The sequence below is a fragment of the Corvus kubaryi genome, unplaced genomic scaffold (genome assembly GCF_017639235.1).
Source record: "Corvus kubaryi isolate FWS band 111438036 unplaced genomic scaffold, C.kubaryi_AGA036_p1.0 37385, whole genome shotgun sequence".
Taxonomy (NCBI): Eukaryota; Metazoa; Chordata; class Aves; order Passeriformes; family Corvidae; genus Corvus; species Corvus kubaryi.
Window position 1 is genome coordinate 8,660,388 of NW_024581127.1, and position 16,329 is coordinate 8,676,716.

The window sequence follows — 16,329 nt, forward strand, 5'->3', positions numbered from 1 at the left end:
CTTGAGTTTGAAGTATTGTTAAAAAATCAAGTCTTGAGTATTATATAATTATATCAAATAACTGTGCTTCTTTTCTTTTAAAATGAAAAAAAAAGGATAAGTATCATATCCTAATCAACAGAAAATTAAAATCTAAAGCAATTGAAATTTTTCTAGAGTATATAGCGCACAGTGCTAATGTTCATTCTAGTCTTTTGTTACGTGAGTGAAATGTTATTGAATCTTTCTATGGAGTATGTCGAAAGGCCAGAAAAACTGAGTAGGTATCATCAGATAACAGAAGAAAAGAAACAAACAAGAGAGGGCAATTTTCAGATTGGCATATAGCAAGACAGATAAAATTCAGGTCTTCAATTTATCACTTATTTCAGCCTGTGAATTCATAGGAAAACTATTAGCTTGGGGTCTTTTTTTTCTAATAGACGGCTTTCACTGTAGGACAGTGAACTTGAGTAAGAAATAAACCAAACTATTTTTCTTGTAATGGAAGTGATTCTTCTGCTTGAATTTCAGTATTTTTTGGGTGATCATAGCATTTAGAATAGTTAAGGTATCTCAGGACTGTTTTCTTATGGGTGAAAAAAATAGACACCTTAAAAAACCCCAGCAAATGGACAAATAAAGGTGTGATAGAGGAAACAGGTATAATAATCATTGATGAGAGATAAGAGTTTGTACTCTGTTAAGAGTCATAAATATAAATAAAATAGTTATGCTGCAAGATCAGCAAACACTCTTTTGAAATATTTTCTTAGAAATCTGCCAAGGGAAATTAGATACTTCACTCCCAGAAGAAATTGCAGTTGGCAGGAGGTTGTATTTTCCAAATAAAATGCTGGGCTTCTGTGATGAAATACTGTCTCTTTAGAAAATGGTTGCTTGATAAGAAGAGACAAGATATGATATAGTGTTTTATTTATTTTGTTTAATCTCCTAATACATGTTCACAGACAATAAAAAGAGCAACATAAAAATACAAAAGAAACTCCTAACTTGATGACGACAATAACTACAACAACAATTTTAAGAGTACTATTTTGCAGAGTTAATGTGGGGGAAAAAAGCACTAAATAAAATAGAATTTTCATCCCTCTCATAAAATCTTATCTTTAATAGCAATTGAAAGTACAAAACTGACAAATATGGAATACTGAAGACAGTTGAAAATTGGCCAAAATATTTTAGACAGACCGTTATCTCGAAATCATGTTGATTTTCCTGAGAAACAGAATGATCAGGTTTTCTAAAAGTTTGTCCCACATGGCTAAGAATCTAAATACAGGCCTGAAATTAGGCTGAGTTTCAAAATATTTGTCTAAGTACTTTTTTATTTTGTTTTCTGCATTAAACAGACTTTAGATGAATGGGCAGATACTCTAAGTGATGTTTTGAAGAGGCAATTGCTAAATCACATTAATTCAAAATAACTATCCAGGTCTAGTTTCCTCATAGGTATTTCAGGAATAGTATCCTGTCTACCTTGAAAACTGAAACTAAATTGATGAACAAACTTCTGAGCTTGGAGCTATCTTCTTTTAAATATGATTTGTCAGACTCTGTCCCAGAACTCAAGAGAAATTTTCAATGTAGTTGCAGAGTGCAGTTACGCTTCTGACACATATTTGTTTGCATCTACTTGACCTCAAGCTGACATTGAATTTACACAGGTGAAGAGAGCATTATGTATCTGAGGGTAACTACCGCTGATGACAAATATAGTAAAAATATAACAAGGTAAGCTACACAAGAAGCAAGTATAAATAGGAACTGCATCTGCTGTGTAGCTGGTGGAAGATAGTTTATTTCTCAAATCAGAATAGGCTCTTTAGATTATCCCTGGTGACTTGAGAGACTTAGAGTACAAATACAGGCTTTTGGGCTAATTTAGCTTTTAAAATAACTTTTCCTGAATTTAGATATTTCAGTGGGTATCTGTACCTATTTTCAATGAAAACAAATTTTAGATGTATTTCTTCATAAGTAATAAGCCTCTGGTCAGAATGTCAGTGCAAACATGCACCTCAAATAGGTATTTCAGCAGTGAGTGGATGTTGACATTTATAACTAGAAGAAGAAGTTATCAACATTAATGGAAAACATAGTTTTGCTCCTCTCTTAAACAAAGTTTAATTAGCTTATAAGTAGATGACTTCATTGTGGATAGTTGGTATCTCCCGTAAATATGGGAAGTTTAAATTCTGGGAAATTTGAGCATTAGTTCCAGATGTCAAAGAAAAGACTTCTCCTTAGTGTAAGCAAAAAAAAAAAAAAAAGGGGGGAATTTTGGATGTGTTGTTATATTTCTAGAATAAAGTTGATTTCCAACAACTTCTTTGGTGAATATACTGAAAGCACACCATCTTTTTCAGACAGCTTTCTGTATAATGAAGTATTTTTTGCTGCTATGACTAAAGTAGATGAAAAGGAGTTGCAACTCTCTCAATCTTTGAAAAATAACAGTTACTTGAAGGAAAAGAATTCTTGTGAAATTTAGAGAATTTGTTCTAGGAAATCTACTAAGAGCTTAATTTGGGAGGTAACCATGGTATATTTTCGGCAGTAGAGGATGGCACAATTTCTAAACTTGCAATTCTAGGGAATTACTTTTCTCTTCTACTTATCCTCATGCTATCTCACCCATGTCCTTTTATGTGATAGGCAAAGTTATGTAAGTTTGGAGAAGCAAGAAAAGGGTCTTAACTGGGCGAGACAAGTAGTAGCAAGTAGCATGGTGGTGTTGTCATGGGTTAGCAAGCATAGTCCTGGCAGTGATGTTCTTGCAAAGGAGTGCTTACAGCTTCCTCTGTGACCTGATAGAACCTATCAGCTGACCAGGTTGAATATGGACAATTCTTTAAGCCACTTAAAATTGTGACTGCCTCTGTGATCCACGCAAACCCCAGGGCAGAATCTCTCTCTCGTTTCCAGCACTGGGACAGGTGGCTGCAGGCCCCGTGCGGGGGCTGGCGGGCCCGGCCCAGGCCCTGCTCGGCCAGGCCGGGCTGGGCCATGGCCATCCTGGAGCCGATGGGCCCTGTTCCACCCGCGGAAGCCCCCCACAGCCCGGCTCTGTGCAGCCGGAGCAGCCCGGCTCCCCCTCTCCAGTGCGGCCAAGATTCAGCTGAAGCTGCCCACAGCTGTCTGGCAGAGATCATGTGACCAACAGCGATAAGCGAAATTCCAGCTGCAAGGCCTGGGTGAGATTAACCCTTTTAGTGCTGTGAAGAGCTGAAAACCTGAGGGAGAAGAAAGAGGAGATGCTTAAAGCTGAAATTCTGTTGTAAAGCTATGATATATCAGAGTACCTGTTGTAATTTCATGAAGGCATGGGGGGTGGAGCGTTCAACTTGTACTTGAGAGCAAAAGCACCTGCGCTGAGATAGGCAGATGCTGAAGCAGCTGTAATTTAATGAGAAGTTTGAACAGGGGGAAATGGAAGCGATGAGGACTTTTGCTCCAAATGGAAAAGGAGAAAACCACAGTTCCTAGAGATGCTCCCAGAGATAGTCCTAGAGATGAAGATAAGGAGGACCCTTTGCTCCCAGGGAAGGAGGAGGGCCTCTGTTCTTAGAGATGAAGATGCTCCCAGAGATGGGTGAAGAGAACTTTTGTTTCTGAACGGCTCAACCTTAAAATTGCACCCCAGTAATTCAAGAGTGGACCCTCGAAAGCAGTTGTGGGAAAAGCTGCAAGTCAGGGGAAGGTACTCACATGCAAGCAGAGAACCAACCCGGGCAGCTGTCTCATTGTGATAATGTTTTCATAGCATGGGCAAGAGAGACTCCTCTTCCTAAATGGACTGAACAAGATTATTATGGAAGTGGTAAACAGACTGAACATCGCAAGGGTTGTCTTTTTACATTGTCAGTGGGAGAAGGGAGAAAGGTGGGGGGGAGGAGAAGAGTTCTGAAGGTGTGGTATGATTTTTTTTTTTTCTCTTTTCTTTTTTTCCTTATTTTAGGTCTATTAATAAACTTCTTTATATTCTTTCAAGTTTGGTGCCTGCTTTGCGTTCCTCCTGTTCTTATCTCACAGAAGGTAAACAGTAAAGAGTGTTTTGAACCAAACCACTACAAGTGTTTATTACTTGAAAGCAAGATTAAACATTGAAGCATAGGAAGAAGTGAGTAAGATATTTATAGTGAGAGAAAAAGTGCAAACCTTGGAGGCACTGAAGATCAGTGTATAACTTTCCTTCATTTTTGTTCTAGAAATTATGTCTTTTACAGAGCAATGAAATCTGCTAAAAGAAAAGGGCCCCAGGAAAGCTTTGAGCCTAATTTAAATGGAGATATTTTTCAGGCCATTTATTCTCATTCATATGTTTTGAAAACATTTAATGAGTCATTCTAATTATATTTAAAATATGGATTAATAACTTCCCCTGTAAGCTTTTTTATTCTTCATATATTTCATCATTGCAAAAGAAATATATATTTACATCTTTCTCACTTCCAGTTTATTTTAATTTAACATATCTCGGTTTGTACATTTTATCAAAAAAACCAACATTAAGAAATTCTCACTTATATGATCTGGTCCCTTGCATGATTCATAAAAATATTTCATAGTTAATTTTTCTCAATTCCAATACTGATTTCTTTCTAATATTTTGCTAACAGTGTTAATTAAAACACCGCATTTCTTTTCTCTGAGTATGTACCATCTTTTATCCAGCAAAGACTCCTCATAATGTTTTGTGCTAGTTTTGGCTGGGATAGAATTAATTTTCTTCACAGTGGCTGGTATAGGGCTGTGTTTTTGATCTGGGCTGAGCACAGGGCTGTTAATATAGAGATGTTTTTGTTATTGCTGAGCAGGGCTTACACAGAGCCAAGGCCTTTTCTGCTGTTCATACTGCCATGCTGGCAAGGACATTGGGGGTGCATGGGAGGTTGGGAGGAGACACAGCCGGGACAGGTGGCCCCAACCAACCAAAAGGATGTTCCAAACCATGCGGCATCATGCTCAGTATATAAAGTGGAGGGAAGGAGGAAGGGGGAAATGTTTGCAGTGATGGCATTTGTTTCCCAAGTGACTGCTACATGGGATGGGGCCCTGCTCTGCTGGAGATGGCTGAACTCTTGCCTGCCTGTGGGAAGCAGTGAATTAATTCCTTGCTCTGCATGTGCATGGCTTTTGCTTTCCCTATTAAACTGTCTTTTTCTCAATCCATGCATTTTCCAGCTTTTAGCATTCCAATTCTGTTCCTGATCCTGCTGGTAGGGGGGTGAGCGAGAGGCTGTGTGGGGACTTGGCTGCTGGCTGGAGTTAGACCATGACACCTTTGGACAATATGATGAGGAATATGGATCTTAGTTTCAGTTCATAAGAAATGTCCTTCTAAGACAGACTGCTGGTCATCTAGCCCAATACTCTGTCTCTCAGACTGACAAAGTAAATTAAATTTATGGAAGGAAAAAAGATATTATGATACTGCCTTTTCACAGAAAAAAGCCTTTCAAATGGAAGTGACTTTAACTTATACTCACTTTTATTATTGTCTATCTGTCATGAAATGGTCACGGTGTTAATGAAAATCAGGGTATATTGTCCAGTGGCATAAGAGTAATTTCACGTTTCTTTAAAGTGTATTACAGACCCAGGTCTCTTGTATCTACAGGGCTGTTATCAGCTGTTCTGATTAGGCCCTTTTTTTGTGTGTGTGTGTGTGATTCACATCACAGGAGTCCAAATAATAAAATGTGTTCTTCAGCTACTCCATGTGTGAAAGGAAAAAGATCACTCATGTTTCTTTTAATGGGTCACTTAAAATTATTTTAGTTTAAATAAATTTGAATTACAGGATTACAAAATACATGTCTGTGCTGGATTTTTTTAATCTGACAGTAATTAATATGATTTAAAGAAGATAAATACTTGCAGTCTAAACTCTTAAAAACATTTGTATTCTCAAGAAACATCAAGAGAAGGAAAAAACAGAAAACACTGAAGTAAAAATCAAAAACTACCAAGAATTAATTCAAACTTTGCCTTGGTTTGAAACAAGTTTAGGAGGAAAACGCTCTGGAATTAGTGTCTCCTCTAAAGAACACAGGTTTTGGCACTCCCTCCCCTACTGATAAGAAAGGAATTTCTTGGATGAAAGTGAAAAAACCTGTTTATTTAACAAACCAAGTGCCCAGGGCACAGGGGAGAAAAAAAAGAATAATGTTAGATAATAAACATTCTCGATGTGGAGAAAGCTGGTGGATTTAGAGTTCTGTCTGTAGTTGGCTCCTGAGGTCCAAGGCCAGGATGTGGGGTCCCCGCTGGTTCACAATGTCCTATGATCTGGTCCTCGGATCATAGCTAAGCCGAACAGTTCAGAAGAAGCCACAGAAGTCACTGGAGAAAGGCTATTGTAGCCCTGGAGAAACTTCTTGCCTCAGCTAACAAAAAGAAGCTAGCTAAAAGCAGGAATGTACTCTCTCCCGCTGCAAGCAGAGCCGAGAAACATGGCGGAGGTGAGCTCACACCATGCCGAGGAATTTCCCCCAGCTTCTCTCTCCCCTCCCCTGGACGCAGCTTAAAGATGAGGGACCCATTTCTGGCCATAAGGCAGACGATAGGGAAATACAGCATAATCATAAAATCACCTCAAGACAGACTAATACTCAGCTCAAGACAGGCATAGATGTAATTTTGACTTGGGGATCAAGGAGCAGAAAAAACCCTTGCTATATCTGTTGAAAAAAGGTTGGACATCATGATTTTCCAACGTCCTTCTGACATCTCTCACAAAGAAGTGTAAAACTGGCATTTGAATAGAATAGGAAAATTTCCTCCCTTTTTTTATGTCTTTTGACATTTTTCTTTTCCTAACAATATGAAACCTATTCAGAGATTTCTTTTTTTTCAGCTCCACTAATTATTTAGCCATCATCAACTATTGTTCATAAATTGTTGAAAGCAGCAGGGAGTCACTAAAGCAAATGTTGTGATTACGTTCTAAAATTGTAGGTGTCTATGCAGTCCAGCAGTCATTACCATGTAAGGTCACTTAGTGAAGGGATGTAAAGAAGTGTGGGCTGGGAAAGTATAGGCTGAAGAGAATAATTTACATCTAAAACATCTCTCAAAAGCCGTATCCTTCAAGGTGCTGAGCACCTCCAAAGAGACTAACAACTTCTATTGAAATGAACCTGATTTAAGACTGAATACTTCTGAGGATACACTCAGAGGAGTCCAGAAAAAATGCCATATTTCAGAGTTGATTATTTTGCATTATCAAAATGGTGGTTTCATTTTTTTCTCATGTAACTTAAAAATTTTTGTTTCAAGTGGTTTTAGTGTGAGGGACAACACAATTATTTTGAGGAGACATTTCTCATCCCAGTGGAAATAGTCATTCTACCTTAACAATTAACATGATTTTAGGGCACCTAAATTTTCAAAAAGATTTGGCAATGTTCATATATGAGGATGTACCTTTATCTAGAGATTGCTGTATTTTTTAAAATGCTGATCCCGGAGGCTAAGTGCTAAGCACCCAGCCTGTAAGAAGTGACTAGTAGCACACATGGTGTGAATCAAAGCAAAATTGATTTCAGTGTGTGGCCTCTATAGGATTTTCAAGATACATTTTGACAAGCAAAGTCTGAAGATATTATTATTTCCTTACAGAATCTAAGTTTTTCCTCTCAAAAAAGAAATATAAAAATAAAACCCAATAAAAATTTTCCAGATTTACCATTCATTTTATCCCACTATCAATCTGGCATATTTTGGTAATATTACTTCTACAGTTGTTTTGTTTCCTGTATGGCACAAAACTATACTATAGAATTCACTAGAAGCAATTTCCCCACAGAAGTTCCACTTCAGAAAGACAAGACATGCATGCATGCCTGGGACTATATTTTTTCCAGCTAAGTGACAGGAAGAGCCACTGCCTACTAACGTTGCAGGATCTTCTTGAATCTTCAGCATAAAAATAGTCTCTCTGGGGAATTGTCTTAGATGTGCTTTTATTTCCTTAGTCTTGTACGGCCATACTGTTAGTAGTATTTCTTCCATTACCAAAACCAGATTACCAGTTTCACAATAAGTATGGGTGAGTACTTTAGAGAATTAATTTTCAATTTTTTTTCCTCAGAAATTCTAGAGAGCTGTAAATTGTGTTCAGCAAGAGTGTAATAATTAAATAAACAAAGCAAATCAACTCTCAGTAGGCTTTCTTTCGCTCAATGGTTAAGGTATACCAATATTGGAATTTGCTGTCTCACATCAAAAGTTGGAAACAACTCTGTAGTCAATGTCTGTTAACTTAAGCAGTTTATAAATAGAACACTTTCAGAAAATGAAAAAGTTTTAAATATAGTTATCTTAACCAGAAAAAACCCCAAGTGTATACTGATTTCATTATTTCATTATTTGTGTGTTTTTACATGGAGGAAAGAAGAAAACAATAAAATATGCACAAAAGGAAAAAAAACTGAAAGGGAGTGAAATTTTGGGAAAAAAAATATACTTCTCTTAAAGAGTGCTTGTTTTAAAATATATTAAAAAGCATTTACTCAATAACTTCATTCTGAATGCAGCTTTTTAAACTATTGCATATTTGGGGTTTTTTTCCTTCTAGGTCAGAACACACAGGGTTTTGCTGACCTTAAAGTTTGCATACAGCCTTTTACCTCATAACATCTGTTGTTGGTGAGATGCCTTTAGAGATCATACAGGAAAGGAGATGTTAAGATAATAAAAAGAAAAAAAAAAGGTTTGATTTCTATCAAAAAAACTATTTGTCAGAAAAGACTGTTTGCATTTTTTTCTATTAACCTGTGTTGAAGCAGCTTACTAGAGAGAGATTTTCAGTTTTCAGCTTGAATGGTGGCTTTCATATAAATATAAAATGACTGGAAGCAACATCCCCTAGTGATTCTCAGCATTGCTTGACATACATTTTTCTTGACTTCTCTCATCTTATGAGAATGTCTTATGGAAAATTGTTTTTCTATAATTTTTTTTTTTTCAAAACTAAGTGCCCATCTGACAGATTAAAAAGTTAATTCCAAGCATATGGGTAATAGACAATGACCTTGATGATCAGAGGTGTTCAAAACACATTAGAAAAATCTCAGAGAGAAATTTTAATAATTAAAATGTAGGCATCTGTTGTTCACTGAATTTTGAATGCAAGGTACATTTTTTGAATTACATATTTTTACACACAGATAATCTATTTCTTCATATATAAAATATATTCATCCCTTCTGTAGTGATTGTGAATGTAGAAACTTAAACAGTAGCTCACAAGAATGGTGCTTAGAATCATACATGGTTTGAGTTGGAAGACACCTTTAAAGGTCATCTAGTCTAATCACCCCTGCCCTAGGCAGGGGCATCTTCAACTAGATCAGGTTGCTCAGAGCTCCATCCAACATGGCGTTGAATATTTGCAGGGATGGGAAATCTACCACCTCTCTGGGCAACCTATTCTAGTGTTTTACCCTCATGGTAAAAAATGTCTTCCTTATTTCCAGTCTAAATTTGCTGTCTTTCAGCTTAAAACCAAAACCATTTATCCTTCTGTGGTAGGCCTTACAAAAAAGTCTGTTCTCAACTTTCTTATAAGTCCTCTTTAAGCAATAGGGTCTCCCCAGAGCTTTCTCTTCTCCCAGCTGAAAAATGTCTCAGCCTTTCCTCATAGGAGAGATTATCCAGCTCTCTGATAATTTTTGTGGCCCTCCCCTAGACCTGCTCTCAGAGGTCCTCCATGCCTTTCCCTCACTGATGACTCCAGAGCTGGACACAATACTCCAAGTGGGGTCTCACAAGACTGGAGTAGAGGGGCAAAGTCATCTCCCTCAACCTACTGGCCACAGTTCTTTTGATGCAGCTCGGGATGCAGTTGGCTTTCTGGGCTGGAAGAGCACATCAACTCATATCGGCTTTTAATCCACCAGAACCCCTAAGTCTTTCTCGAGAGGGCTGCTCTCAATCCCCTCATACCAGGGGTTTTTCCAACCACTTGCAGGACCTTGTACTTGGCATTGTTGAAACTCATGAGGTTTCTATGGGCTCACTTCTTGACCTTGTGTACGTTCCACTGGAGGACATCCAGCCCTCAGCTGTGTCAACTGCGTCACTCAGCTTGGAGTTATCTGCAGATTTACTGAGAGTACCCTCAATCCCTTCATCTGTGTTATTGATGAAGATATTAAACTGGCCCCAATAAAGACCCCTGAGAGACACCACTTATCACAGATCTCCATCTGGACTTGTTGACCACTACCTTCTGAATGCAGTTATCCAGCCAGTTCCTTATCCACCACACAGGGAATTCATCAAGTCCCTATTTCTCCAGTTTAGAGAGGAGTTTGTGGGGGACTGTGTCAAACACCTTGCAGAAATCCAGACAGATGACACCTGTGGCTCTTCCCATGGCCACTGATATAGTCACTCCATCACAGAAGACCACTATGTTTGCGAGGCAGGGCTTGCCCTTGGTGCAGGCATGCTGGCTATTCCAAATCACATCCCTGTCCTCCATGTGCCTTAGCATAGCTTCTAGGAGGATTTGGTCCCAGGGTCCTCCTTTATACCCTTTACAAAATGGGTGAAATATTTCCCTTCAGGACTTCAGCTGACTGTCATGACTTTTCAAATATCATGGAGTGTGGCTTGATAACTACATCTGCCAATTCTCCCAGGACTTTGGGATGCATCTCATTGTGTCCCACTGACTTCTGTACATTCAGGTTCCGCATGTGGTCAAAAACCTGATCTTCTCTTCCATTCACTTGAAAGGTATAGGAAGAGATGTTTCCAGTGAAGACTGAGGCAAAATAGTTGTTGAGTATCTCAGCCTGCTTCTTATCAGTTGTTACTAGTCTGCCAGTCATGTTCATTGAGGGCTACACATAATTTGACCTTTCTTTTCTGGCTGACATACCTGCAGAAGACCTTATTATTCTTTGTGTCCCTTGACAAGTTCACCTACAGCTATGCCTTGGCTATCCTGACCCTATCCATAGAAAACTGGGCAGTCTTCCTATAATCTTCCTAGGATGTCTTCCTTCTTCACCTTTATTTTCATGAGTCTCCACTCAGCCATGCTGGCCTCTTTCCATCCTTTCCTTATTTATTATTCCTAAGAATTGAAAGCTCTTGGACTCTGTGGAAAGTATCCTTAAAGATCTGTCAGCTCTATTCTTCTCCCTTATTTCTGAGTGTAGTTTCCCAGGGTGTCCTATTGACTTACTCCTTTGCTTTCCAAGAGGTCAGGTTGCTGAGTTTACTCTTCACTTGACCAATATCCCTCAGGTCTGTGAACTCCAGCAATGCATGATCACTGCAGCTTCATTCTTTGTACTTTTCCTCAGATCATAGCAAGGACAAAATTGGCAAGTTAAGAGAAACAAAGCAAATCTCATTCTCATTCTTCCATAAAGGCTATCTCTGCACCATAAGGCTTTCCTTTGAGAGAGACCATGGGGATGCTTCAGCTAGGACCAAGGCTTTCAACATGACTTTTGGACTCTCAGCACTGTCATCATTGCAAAGGAAAAAAGAACTGGGGAGAACTGGAGACTGTAGGTTCCTAAAAAAAGATTGTTAAATAGGAGAGGCAATCAAGAAAAAATTAGATTCTTATGACATATTTTATGATTCACATTTCACTTGCTAATTCATTTACAAAAAAAAAAGTTGTATTCTTAATCTGATTATATAATGATTGTGGAAGACAAATTACATGACTAACGTTTTACATCACAAACTATGTATGGAGTTTTGATGGTGTTGAATATTCAGAAAATAAAATCATGCTGTCAGCTCAAATGAGGAAATATGCTTTAGGCAAAAACAACACAGAGGACACAGTGATGCTGTAAAGGCTATAGAAATAATACATTAGTTACACTGATGAAGTAAAACCAGCAACAGCTTAGTCACAGTCATTTTAATCAAAATCCTTTCTGTACTCTTTTCAGTCTGAAGAGAATTTTCTTGGTAAATTCATTTGAAAACACTAAAATTCACAATAAAGGAATATTTATGTTATAGCAAAGTTAATATAAAAATTGATTTTTAAGATATATATTAAATAGTGTTTAAATTTATTTTATATATGTATATATATATATGTATATATATATATACAGCATCTTTATTGCATCCTTGAATCTATTATTTTTTGCAGTCAAGAAGGGAGGTTAGCCTCTCCTTATCATGGAAGGGTAAGGTTTAAAGGGACCATGGTGGGTTATCTGGTTCAAACTCCCTGCTCAAGCAGAGTCATCCTAGAGCACATGGCACAGGATTTTGTCCAGGTGGTTCTTGAGTATCTCCGGTGAAGTAGACTCCATAGCCTCTCTGGGCATCCTGTTCCAGTGTCTTCTCACCCAGAGAGTAAAGAAATTCTTCCACATCTTTAGGTGCAACTTCCTGTGCATCAGGTTCTGCTCACTGCCTCTCATCCTCTTGTTTGGCACCATTGAGAACAGCCTGGCTCCAGCCTCTGGAAAGCCTCCCTTCAGATACTGATAGACATAGATAAGATGTCCTCTAAGTCTTCTCTTCTTAAGGCTAAACAGGCCCTACTCTCTCAGCCTTTCCTCATAAGTGGGGTGGTCCCATCCCCTCATCATCTTCATAGCCCTCTGCTGGATGTGCTCCAGGAGCTCCATATCTCTCTTGAACTGAGGAGCCCAGATGCCTGGTGAGGCACTCCAGATGTGGCCTCACCAGGTCTGAGTAGAGGGGCAGGATCACCTGCCTTGATCATCTGCTCTTCCTAATGCTCCCTAGGGTACCATTGGCCTTCTTGGCCACAAGGACACACTGCTGGCTCACAGACAGCTTGTTGTCCAACAGTACTCCCAGGTACTTCTTTGATGATCTGCTTTTTGGCAGGTTGGCCCCCAGCCTGTACTGGTGCCTGGGGTTATACCTCGCCAGGTGCAGAACCCTGCATTTGCCTTTGTTTAACTTCAGATTATTCTTCTCTGCCCATCTCTCCAGCCTGTCGAGGTCCTTCTGGACAGCAGCACAGCATTCTGGGCTATCAGCCACTCCTCCCAGTTTTGTATCATCAGCAAACTTGCCAAGGAGGCATCTTCTCCTTCTGATGCCTTAGGATTTTAGCTTTTATATTTTTCATATATTTGTAATTCTGCAATTCTTTGGTGTACAATTCTAAACTCCATATACAGTGTTAGCTACTGTTTTCCCATTTTGGTCAAACAAAACAATTCTTCTCTAGGCCTGAAGCTCAAGGACACCTTACTGTCTCAGGCCCTGAGAAATGTAAACAGTAGTGAGTTGGGGGGGAGCAGACTTGGGGTAAATGACTTCATTACCTGAAGCTGTAATTGGAGGATTAACCCCTGATATGCAAATGGACCAAAATTATAAATGTATGAAAACCTGTGACCCTGTTGTTCATTTTGGGCGTAGCCCCTGGGGGCTTTGACAGCCCTAATGTACCTGAAGGGCCTTCAATAAATATAACCTCTTTTTATTCTCTTAATTTTGTCTAGCCTCTGTTTTTAGGTAGTCTCAATAAGGCATCACTTCATCCAACTTACTGATGAATAAATTCAACAATACTGAGCCCAGTATTGAACCTTGGGGGCCACCACTAGTGACAGGCCACCAACTAAATCCTGTGCTACAACGCTCTGGGATCTGCCATTCAGCCAGTTCTCAGTTCACCTCTGTCCACTCATCCAGTCCACACTTCCTGAGTTTGCCTGTGAGGATGTTGTGAGAGACAGTGTCAAAAGACTTGCTGAAGTTGAGGTAGAAAATATCTACTGCTCTCCCCTTACCCATCCAGGTAGTAATTTCATTACAGAATTAAATCAATCAGGTTGGTAAAGCATGATTTACCTTTACTGAATGCATGCTGACTAGTCCTGATCACCTTCTTGTCATCCATGTTGATAGAGATGGCCTCCAGAAAGAGGCACTCCGTCACCTTTCCCAGGGTAGAGGTAATGCTGACAGGCCAGTAGTTCCTTTGTTCCTCCTTCTTGCCATATTTGAAGACCAGGGTGATGTTTGCTTTCCTCCAGCCCCCAGACACCTCTCCTGATCACTACAACCATTCAAAGATGATCATGAGCGGCAGAGCTATGGTGCTCACTAGCTCTCTCCGCTCTTGTGGATGCATCTGTGTAAACAGATCAACCAGTTCCTTGTGTTTGTTTCTCATATTGCATATGCTGGTGTACAGGCACTTCATAGCTGTATTTGATTTCATCAATATCCCAGTGGGAATGCAAAGAGATGCCCCATAGTCCTGTCCTATGGTTATGCATTTGTCTGCTTGTGCTTGCTTGAATTATTCCCTTGTAAGCCTTCTTTTACTACAGGTCTCCCCTTCCCACACCTTATCTCTGCCTAGCCTGACCCTGTCCCCAATCCCCTTCAAATCTAGTTTAAAGCTCTCTCAATAAGCCCTCATAACTAGTGCATGACCCCTTCACTTCCAGCTCTTCTCTTTATTATTGTACATATATGTCAAGAAGGATTCATTACTTCAAGAATTACAGACAATAAACAGGAAAGATATAAGGCCTTTACAGAATATATTTTAACAAAAACTTATACATTCCAAAATTTGATCATTTCATATGTACTAGGACAGACTATTCTATGATGTTTAAAGATTACAATACCCAAAATTACATATTCATTGCTTTCAATACTGGGCTTTTAATGTATGAGTTTTAATGTATGAGTTTTTCATCTACTCACTAAGAAAATTAAAAATGTTTTTTACATCAGGCATTGGTCTCTGTTGGAATCAAGGAGTTATTATTGCATGGTATAAACACAAATAAACATCTGTTTCTTTTGTCCTCATACAAGTAATTAACACAAAATCAGGAAGCACATTTCTCACAGGAGGAATTCTTGCAACCTTAGTACGAATGAGATTTGCTTTCTGACATTTCAGAGTGTTGTTTTCTAAAATTCCGGATAGAAAAACCTTGTACCAAAACCAGAACAAAATGCACAAGTAATAAACTCCCCTAGATTATATATTGGCATGTCTTATCATAAATTATCAAAATATTATTGCACATTGAAAGAGACTCTTCTAAGGGCTACCACCCATCTCTTTACAAATTCTTATAATACTTTTAAAATTTCAGAATTTAACAGGTATCAGAGTATCACCAGGGTCAATCTTTCTCTGTTGTTCCCATTTTTAGTGTTCTTCCCTGGATAACAGATTACTTCAGAGATTCTCAGCACCTCCTGTGAAATGCCTGGCTTTGTCACCCAGATGTAGAGCCTGTGCTTAATGTGGTGCAATGCCTATTGTAAGAGAGAGAGAGAGAGAAAATGACAGATGTCTTTTACTACAGCTGTAGGTGTCCACAGTTCCTTTTCAATTACATCTCACATACCTTGTTTATCATAGCTAGATAGGTTTTGGAAATATATAACCTATAGTGAAGCATCTAGTGAAGTAAATGAAAGAAAAATCAATTGGCATCAAGAAATTTTGGACTGGGAAATTGAGAACAGCATTATATATTTAGGCAGGCGTTCCTAATACCAGTTTGAAAACACAAAAGAAGACATGGCAAGGATGATGAATTTAGATGGCTAAACAAACATCTGGTGATGAAACAGAGATGTCCTTTGAGCCCACCCTCTACTCCCGTTGATCAGTTCTCTCCTCTCTTTGCAATGCACAGACAAAACTCGAAGGAAGCTGCTGCCTTGCCTTCTCTGAAGTCACAGACTTAGCTCTTGTTCACAAAATGCCTCAAAGTACTGAAAAATTGACAGGATTTTGATGGAGATGCTAATAGATATAACTGACCTGAAAATTAGTATTTCAAAAAACTTCTTTCTTAATAAGCAGTCCATCAGTTCACCTCTTTCAGGTAACCGCAAATACCTTTTGAACATTGAACAACATATGACATGACAGAAGTCAGAAATGAGGGTTAGTTTATATGTGTAATGAAAATAAAAATATTTGTAATGAAAAATGAGAGAAAACCAAACTATGACTAAACATTAATTATTATGGTGGAGATAGTATGTGATATTATCAAAAAGGTTATACACTATCAAAAATAATAATAATTACAGTATAAAGTTCATCAAATCCACATCATCATCTTTCCTGAGTAATCAAACTTATACAAAAATCAGTGAGAAACTTATGACCGTGTACATTCAATAAATGTAAAGTCTTTTGATATTTATCATTGTAAATTTTATACTTTAATGTGAGTTTTCATAATTGTTTTTAGTATTACCAATAGAGGTGGAAAAAAATTTACCGTGATATAGTAACTCCTTTCCAGCTCAAAAAAAAAAAAAAAAAAAAAAAAAAAAAAAAAAAAAAAAAAAAAA